The sequence below is a fragment of the Brachyhypopomus gauderio genome, chromosome 1 (genome assembly GCF_052324685.1).
Source record: "Brachyhypopomus gauderio isolate BG-103 chromosome 1, BGAUD_0.2, whole genome shotgun sequence".
NCBI classification, from domain to species: Eukaryota; Metazoa; Chordata; class Actinopteri; order Gymnotiformes; family Hypopomidae; genus Brachyhypopomus; species Brachyhypopomus gauderio.
Window position 1 is genome coordinate 35,275,927 of NC_135211.1, and position 9,592 is coordinate 35,285,518.

At 42.3% G+C, this 9,592-nt stretch overlaps 2 long non-coding RNA genes across 3 annotated transcripts; one reads left to right on the top strand and one right to left on the bottom strand.

Annotated features, from left to right (window-relative positions):
• Positions 1-749: 749 nt before the first annotated feature.
• On the bottom strand, positions 750-7,115 carry LOC143519048 (uncharacterized). Its single transcript, XR_013132347.1, has 3 exons — positions 6,928-7,115; positions 5,281-5,556; positions 750-1,255 (listed from the first exon to the last, which is right to left on the bottom strand). It is a non-coding gene; the product is annotated as an uncharacterized LOC143519048 (long non-coding RNA).
• Positions 6,994-9,215, top strand: LOC143519043 (uncharacterized). Of its 2 annotated transcripts, XR_013132345.1 has the most exons (4): positions 6,994-7,200; positions 7,277-7,384; positions 7,491-7,549; positions 7,632-9,215. It is a non-coding gene; the product is annotated as an uncharacterized LOC143519043 (long non-coding RNA). The 2 variants fall into 2 exon arrangements; XR_013132344.1 differs by lacking the exon at positions 6,994-7,200 and having other exon boundaries at positions 7,216-7,384; positions 7,632-9,214.
• The last annotated feature ends 377 nt before the right edge of the window (positions 9,216-9,592 follow it).

Sequence of the window (9,592 nt, forward strand, 5' to 3'; positions counted from 1 at the left end):
GGTGGGACCAGTTGTGCCCTTGTATTGCCTAGTCTTTCACCTCCACTTTATTGAATGTCTCACTGCCTCTCACAACTCAGGGCTACTCCACCTACATCCACCTCAGTCTTAATATTAACCAAAATGCACTGCTGAGCTACCACTCACAAGTGATCAATAATGACTCTTTTTTCTCCAACAGAATCAGGCAAACAGACAACTGGACCTGAAATACATAGAAGTGGGAAAGGCAACTCAAGTCAAGTTTATTTATAATGCTTTTTATAACAGAAGTTGTCCTAAAGCAGCTTTACAAATGTTTGGGTCCCTAACATGCAAACGAGAGGAAACAATGGTAAAGAGAACCTCCCTGGGCACCACGGACGTAATTTTGGTAAAACCAAATATTTATAGCGACAAAGCCATGCCCCCCCCCCTTTTTTTAACGGTTAAAAACTAATATTTAAATAGCGACGAATCTAGCGCTAGGACCATGCAGAAAACGACCGCTCCGACAATTTTCATTCGCCACCCCCCATCAACCAAATTTGTGTCCCCCCCACCTATGAAATCAAAATTACGTCCATGCTGGACACAGTTAAGGAATAATACTTCAGAACCAAAACTTGAAGGAAAATGTCTTCCTTGGGCAGTTCAGCTAATACTGTAGATGTGGGAGTCAGTCTCCCAAACCCCCTGACCCCACACCCCCCATTTCAACTCCTCAACAAAACTTTGGCATGTCTCAGAAATCTCAGAATGCCGTTTATTTTTGCAGCTCAGGTGCCATCATGAGCCAATTGGAAACATTTCCTAATATTTTTCAAATCTTTAATTTGAATGCATTTTAATCCATGCAGTTGAGAAGATAATCATCTCTCATTATTCTCAGTGTCTGTCAGACATTAATCTGGCAGGGGAACCAAAACCTCACAAATCGAAGACCATCAAGCGCTCAACTGGAGATATGTAGGCCTACAGGTTTGTATCCTTCCGCCTGCTGTCGGTCTTTGCTTGAGAGACATTATATGTAGGGAATGACACGTATGTATGTCTGGTAATTAGTCACATGTTAGATCATTCATGACCTCTGACATGCGTGGGCGTGTGTGTGTGTGTGTGTGTGTGTGTGTGTGTGTGTGTGTGTGTGGGCGTGTTTGCGTTTCCACAGGGTTCCTCCTCCATCTCCTCCACTCTCCGGGGCGGTGATCCCCTCGAAGAGGCCGCGGGTCAGCGTGAGTGGAGGCAGCCATCGTACCAAGACCCAGCGCTCCTCCTACATAAGTTAGTGTAAACACACACACACACATCAAGCATGTGAATATAAGAACAGTGGGGCTGTGGAAAAGCAAACAGATAAGTGTGTGTGTGTGTGTGTGTGTGTGTGTGTGTGTAGTGAGGGCTGATGATCTGCAGACTATTAAGAAAGAGCTGACTCAAATCAAACACAAAGTGGACTACCTGCTGGAAAGCCTGGATCGAATGGAAAGAGAGGACAGTAAGGAAAACAGTGCTAATGGAGAACACTCTTCAACACTCTTCTCTTTCGCCCACAAACTCACACACATTTACTGGAAAGACATGCGTATGTTTGCCACACATTGGAATTCATTCACACAGTTAAATCTATGCTTCTCATGTGAGTCACTGAAACTGCTACCAAAATGAAAAATCAATCTGTTGGGGAGTTCAAAATTCTGAGGCCCTTCCACATGAACACATGACCACAACCTGACGTCCCCCCCGCAGGGCTGATAAACCAAGTGCCCATTTTCACCCTCTCTCCCTAGCTTCTCTCTGTTACCAGTGTACGTTTACATTAGCCGTGTCCCAATAATCCTAATTCCTTTCACTTATGTCTCCTATGTCCTACTTCCTTCAACAGCCATTAGAGGCTGAATTAATAGAATTATTTATTGTTGCACTACCAGATCTCACCAGCTAGTGTCAGCATTCCTCAGTTTTTTTTTTTATTGTAGTTAGTTAAATCCAGTTAAACTGGATTTGATTCAAAGGAGATCTTGTTGGCTGAGTGAATACGTTGCAGACCAGTCAGAAATGACATAAAGAAGTGTAACTTGTAAAATATTTACTTTTCCCCCCTATATTTTCGCTTGTAGTTGTAAATAGAGTAGCCTACTGTAAAAGAAATATTCAGAGAAACGTAATTATTGTTTATCTGTGTTTCTACTGTTGTTTCTATTTTCCATTTGGTCTGAGTAATACATTTAATACATAAAATTCTAGATGTTTTTGTTTCATGTTTCTTGATCTTTTAAGAACCTCTTACATTAAGTTTCTAAAATATCCTAACAATTATTTCCAGATGCCATATAGTCTTTGTGAATAGGCATTTGGATGTGGACGCAGCAGTCCTCCACTGTAAGACGTTTATCGGATTCAGAAATGTCCTGCTGCTCTGGACGTCCTCGTGCACTCAGATGCCACTCGAGAGCCAGATGAAACCTAATCTTTCAGACGTTTTAGATCCATTATTTTTCTTTTCTCGACACATTAAATAGGCTACTCATTTAAGTTGTTAAAGCAGGCTCAAGAAAACAACCTCTATGCCCAATTTCAACTCAATCTACCAACCCAGCAATCGATTCTTGGCCCTTTAGACTGGGTGATTTTCCCAAACACTGGCCTGTAAAGTAGGAGTGGCGTTCAACAGGGTTAAGAAAACGTGTGAGGAAGAATCACATGAGCTGACAGGTTTGCCTTGAGTTCCCAGCAATACTGTTGTCTGGCGTCTCCCGTACCCGAAGTATGACGATTCAACTCTCTGATTTGTTCAAACACATCACATATGTTGAAGACCAGGACCCATAAACACCTGTGACATGATGCAGCCCCTCAGAAGAACCTGGTACCTGGCTAATCAGGAAAGCAGTCTTTGCTCAGTGGTAGGGCTACATCAGCATGCTAACTTTCTCCTAACTCCCCCAAAACATTTGATTAAAGTTTAGCCAATTGCTTTAAGGTTTCACCTTCGCACTGTTGTGATGGATTTTTTCCCTGCTATCCATAAAAATATCTTTGGTTTTGCCTTTCTCAAGATTCCTCAAGGTTTCCACATGGCAGATGGTCATAGCAGAATTATAGCATTCCGTTTCGTAACTGGTCTGCAGGATATATTTGTTTTGCAGTTTTAATCAGGTTGTCCTGGCCCAGTAAGAAGATTTGACTCGAGCTGTTCGATGGATTTTTGCAGGTAATGTGATATCACTTGCTATTTGAAAGACACAAGCTGTGTAGGTGAGTCACTGATACAACTTGGCTAATATGATTAGAGTTTTGGACCATGCTGTTAAAATATATTTAGTTTGGTCCACATAAAAATAGATAATAGTAATAGTAATAAAAATTTTAACAAAGAAAAATTCAATCATTTGTCTGTAAGTATATGGGGAGAACACAAGGGCTTGAAAACACCTTTCAACAACAGCTGGTGAAGTAGTCCTATATACAGGCAGACTGCTATTCTGAGTTTTTCTAGTTCACCTATAACAATTATTCCAAAGGTTGGGAAGTTTTGGAGAACCAGAATGCCAGCCCTAATTATTTGTGAGATTTGTTGTGATTGTATTGGTGCACTCTCTCTCTCTCTTTCTCTCAATTCTTAGTTTACCAAATGAAGAAGAGGTAAAACCCAAACAGTTTACAATTAAATTAGTCAATACATATTTGAGCTTTACAAATAATGCCATTCCTTCATACTGTGAAGGTGAAATGGGAGACGTGATGTGTTCCATTACTGTAGTAGATGGTTTAGATGGCTCAGTGGCACTATGTCAAAGACTGAGCATCCATTAATTGAACCGTGTGTGTGTGTGTGTGTGTGTGTGTGTGTGTGTATGTGTATGTGTATGTGTGTGTATGTGTGTGTGTGAGTGTGTGTGTGTGTGTGTGTGTGTGTGTGTGTGTGTGTGTGTGTGTGTGTGTGTGTGTGTGTGTGTGAGTGTTTATGCGCGCACTGGTTTACAAATGGGTCCATAGGTTGATTTCGAGTGACAGATAAGGCAGATGTAGGGGGAGGTTTGAAGACCCAGTTAGAGAATGAGGCTGGGAAGAGAGACAGGGACTGAAAGACAGAGGAGGACTAGTGGCAGATAAAGACCACTGCCTTGTCCTCCTTATGAGGGGAGGACAAGGGATGATTTGCTTTTAGACATAAATCACTGTCTCCCCTTCATATACATTCTCACACACTGTTCTTACACCCATACTGAAAATCTACACTGAAATGAAACTGTAAACAAATAGAAATGCAATGTAAACAAAGTTTAAAAGGAATGACAATGCAGTGTTTTCCATTTTTAGTTGTTGACGTAAGAATCAAATTGTATTTGCAAGGGAATCTCCTGGTAAAAAAGAAAGATGTAAACAGAGCCAGGCTGAAGACTGAGAGAGAGAGAGAGAGAGAGAGAGAGAGAGAGAGAGAGAGAGAGAATAAACAAGTGAAGGGATGAAAGTGAAGCAGAGAGCCAAAGAGAGGTCATGAGCCTTAGACAATGTAGAAGAGTAAAACATCTGTGTGCTAGTGTGTGTGTGTGTGTGTGTGCTAGTGTGTGTGTGTGTGTGTGTGGTGTGTGTGTGTGTGTGTGGTGTGTGTGTGTGCTTCTGTGTGTGTGTGTGTGTGTGTGTGTGTGTGTGTGTGTGTGTGTGTGTGTGTGTGTGTGTGTGCTAGTGTGTGCTACTGCGTGTGTGTGTGTGTGGTGTGTGTGTGTGTGTGTGTGCTACTGTGTGTGTGTGTGTGTGTGTGTGTGTTAGAGTGAGTGTGTGAGAAAGCAAGAAAGGGAGAAAGTAAGCAAGCAGTGAACACCCTAGAGGTGATTTATCGGGCTAAGCGACCACTAAGAATTTGGCTGTATGTGTACTTGTGTGTGTGTGTGTGTGTGTGTGTGTGTGTGTGTGTGTGTGTGTGTGTGTGTGTGTGTGTTAAAATACCTGGCTCCTTTACTTTCTGAGCATTTGTTTGTTCAGGAAGCCGTTTTGTGCTGTTGCCATACAAATGGCAGGGTAGAGCATAAGTGATGAGAGTGAGAAAAAGAGGTTGATCATCAACGTGCAGGGCAGTTTGGTAAAGAGGACAGACCACTACATCGACCATTTCGACCTGGCCCCGACCCCGATGGTGCTGTCCAGAATGCAGAGAGAGGGAGAGAAGGGGCAAGGCAGGGGTGCTGAAAAGGTGGAGTGAGAGAATGAGACCAGCTGAAGGGAGAGAGAGAAAGAGAGGAGGAAGGGAGAGGAGGGATTAAGGCTTTCCTGAGAAGAAACCAGATCTCCAGATCTCACCTCTGTTTTTCTCTTCTTCCTATAGATGTCCTCTCATTTATCTCTCTTCTCTCTCTCTCTCTCTCTCTCTCTCTCTCTCACACACACACACACACACACACACACACACACACATTTCTTTCTGGTATTCAATGTAAGACTGTTTTGTGGTTCCTCAATGTTAGGTCCAGAGGTAGCGCGATCGTCCGCTGTGAAGTTGGGTTTTTCTCTATCTTCAAACGTGCACCTGGCACACACTCGACCTTGGTGTGTTTTCCAGAGTTTGATCTTGTAAACCTGTAAAGATAAGAGGTCTGGGACTTCAGGGTGGTCATTTCAAGGAGGGTGTAGTAATGCGTAACAGTTTTTCGGTGTGTCATTCCGTCATGATTCACGTCAGCAGCACTAATACGTAAAGCGGGTTGTTGGGATCGGACGGGTGTGTGTGAGAGAGAATGAGAGAGACTGTGCTAACTGCGCGGATGGAAGACATAGTACACAATGCGCCATTCGCCACCGTCGTGCTGTTATTTCCATGGTTACTGTTCAGCAGCCATTCACAGGTGAGATACTACCCGTCCGAATTCACAGAAACAAAGGAAGCCACACCCCCTCTCAGAGCACTGCAGGTGTCCTCTCACACACACAATTGTCTGACCCCCCCCCCCCCCCCGCTCTAAAAAAAATAACAAAACAAAAATACTTGTATGTACAAAAAAAAACATGCAATACATTCCAAAATCCATGGATCAAGATGCATTTTTTCTAAATGCCCATGTAGCAGTCAGTCACATGTCCAGTGAGTTACTTTCTCATAATAGTGAAACAGCTACATAAAGATTTTGTATTTACACGTGTCTGCAGATGACATTATTTCAAATATAGTTTAACAAGCTCATTTTATTGTTTTGTGTAACAGACATTCACTACAGACTGCAATCCTATTTGCTTGCATGAAATCAAATGTCACGAATAAGAAAATGATTTCAGGACCTATTGTTGTTCAGTTTGATTTAAGCTCGTTTTACACCAGTTTTACACCAAAATCATTTCTAATAGAATAGTATTGCTACATATTTACATTGATTAAGTAATGTGTCAGAGACAATATCCATAGAGGATTCTTCCAGAATGTCTGAGATTGTTCACAATGCTCCCCGCTCTCATAACACTGTTCAGCAGAAATGTTTGTGATCGGTTTTGCAGCTCATTTACATATTGCAGTATATAATAAACAGGCATCAGCCAAATGGATTTACCTTCACCTTTATCTTATCTGGGGACATAAAGTCTGAAATACAGACAGATTGCCACAGGGTTTTTGCATTGTGTTCCCGACCAGACTACAGCTCGTCTGCAGAGTGCGTTGCCGACAGCTACAACCGAGCTGTGAATGTGACTGGCGAGCAGCCCGTGTTCCTCTTCTGAGATTTTAACAGGTGTGACATCGCCACGCTGCTTCCTACTCAGTGTGTTACATCAGCAGTATGTTGCATCTCCTACCAGACTGAACAGAACACGGTGCTTGTGTTCTGGTGGTGCACCCAAAGCCGCATTCTGACCACCGTCTTACACCCCAGCATCTCCAAGCAGAAACATGAAATCGATGAGGTCCAGACCAGACCAGGTGTTTCAAGGCTAAAGACTGGGAGATCTGGGTCTTCTCACCTGTGTAGTTTCTTCCTGAACTCTGCTGTTCTTTTAAACTGTAGCCGGTTGCTAGTCATGCACCATCCAGACACAGAGTCAGGAAGCTGCTAGTGTAACAAGTTAGCGTAGCCAAGCTCAACTACAAAAACAAAGAGGAGGAAAACGTTCTTGACAGGACATGCAAAGGGGTGGCGGCAGGGTTTTAGGAATGTGATGGGAAACCTCGGAGACCAGGCCTTGCCAGTGCTGAGGGGTGCCACCCACGTGACAACCATCCTGTTTTACTGGGCGGTAATGGGTCATTTCCATCTCGTCACATATCCAACACTCAAAAGGACCTCATAATCTGAAATGTGACATTTCTCAGGGAATCTTCTGCTGGGGAACATGCTGGTACGAATATCTGGCTGGCTGTTGGATTATAAGATTCTGTTCCTCAGGCATGGCAGGAAACAACTTTCATTCTAGTACTGAGGTAAAACCACATTCCAAGCTCTTTAACGATTTCAGACATGTCTGCTGTTGAGATGTAAAGACCTATATTTCTGCAGCAATCTTAACCTTTTGTTTACTTTAAAAAGAAAGCAAGGTGCAGGAGAAGACCCTACAAGTTCACCCACAGTGCTTTTCATGACAAAGGGTATTTTTTGTTTAAGTTTAATCAAATGTAAGTATGTTTCTGATTGTTTTGGCCAAATTAAGAGCGAGAGTTCTCTTTCCAGCTTCCCTGAATTGCTGTGATAATCCACAGCCTGACGTGAGGAAATTTCTCAAGACAAAGGAGCTTTGTTGTAGAAGGAAGAAAACATCAGACCTCCTCCCTTCTGGGGTTCCTCGGCCTGGAGGTGGCAGGTGGTAGACCAGGTCCAGCCCTTCAAGACCTTACACAAAGAGCGTTGATACCTTTTTATACTTCTTCCTACATGTGTACAGTGTCTAGAATAAAACCCACCAGCAACAGCATTAGGAATGGAAGACAATGAGATTCTTAACAGTTGTTCTTAACCGTGATTCTTAACAGTTGTTCATAAATCCTGCTTTAGTATTTATTTCCCTCTAATGTTACGTCCGCACTGAACAACTTCACCATTGAAAAGCAATGCAATCCTCTGTGGAATAGTTAGCAAAGCGAGCTAAACAGCACACAGGCGCAATTTCTGAAGCATTGCAATCTATCAGTCAGATGGAACACCAGGCTTACTGGACCGACCCTGCACACCCTCTTTATATTTGTTTCTGTTTAAATGGCACGATGCTGCCTCATTGTCCACCATGAGCATCCTCAGGAAATTATTCATTCGAACAACAACAGGCTCCAGTTACAGGATATTGTATTCCACCTTGCTGGCTTTGTTATTTAAATAGTTGCTATCTCATGTTCTAACGTTGGTGTTTCTTCTTCTATTGTCTCATTTTTTAATTGTTCTTAGGTTTTTAACAGTGTAAGAACACAGTGTAACAGGTAAGCAGTGTAGCATGGTAACAGTGTAGCAGTGTAACAGTGTAGTGATGTAACAGTGTAACAGCATACATGGAATATGTAAAACTATCTATGTTCCATAGACTGTGTGTTTTTCAGATCCATTTCATGACCTCTGTTCCACTTGTAGACCAATATTCAAATTATACAGTGTAATGGTGGTACAGTGAGTCATCGGCGCAGATGGAAATTCTGAAGTGAGGGGGACCAAGCTGTACAATATATACGTTTATGCTTGTAGATGCTAGATTTCGGATGGGGTCAATATAAATCTGGAGGGGACATGTCCCCCCCGTCCCCAGTGCCATCTGCGCCCCTGCAGTGAGTGTATTTGTTCTCACGGCACATGCAGTCCCATGGTGAAGGTTCTCCATACAGATAACTTTTGGACAACTGGACCTTGCTCTTTGTTTACTTTTCTCTAGCTGTTTTCACCACAACTACTCCTGCCTGACAATTTGTGAAACCCTAGCAAACTCAACACTTCTGCGTGTTCATTTCATGTGCTCTGTGTTACACTTAAGTAAGCTCTTGTTGCACATTGACCTTAACACTAGGTAATGACATTTATTCCTGTAGTTTAGTAGTAGTCTGACTCAAGGATAGGTTGAATTCTGGCCTATCTGTGCCATTATCTAGGATGAATTCTGTGATCAGATGCAAAGCACTTTGTAAGTCGCTCTGGATAAAAGCGTCTGCTAAATGCGTAAATGGAAATGTTAACAGAGGAACAATTTATGTTTAATATTCTGCTGATTTCTATTATGTAATTCCCTTTTGCTAGTTCCTTACTTAGAATCAATCAATCAATAAATTATAAATTTAAAAAACAATCCAGTGTGATGGTGTGAAAGTTTTCATTTGGGTTAATAATGATTCCAAAGCAGCACATACGAGTGTTTTTCCCCAGTTCTCTTTCCGTTATCAGTCCTGACAGAAGGTGATAAGAATATCCAACACTCAGGGGTGGTGGGGTGCCCCTTATGTTGATTTGAGCAGAGTCTGAATCTATAACAGTTAATGAAATGTCAGTTGCTCTTTGTGGTTAGATCCCAGGGAAGGCAAGGTGGTCTTAAGGTGGTCACAGCTTAAAAATGTATCTTAGTGATGGGTACTCATTTAAATTGAAATAAAAATAAAAGTGAATATGAACACAAGCAGCGTTTGCCTAAATTAATGATAATACGACGCATAATGTTTGCC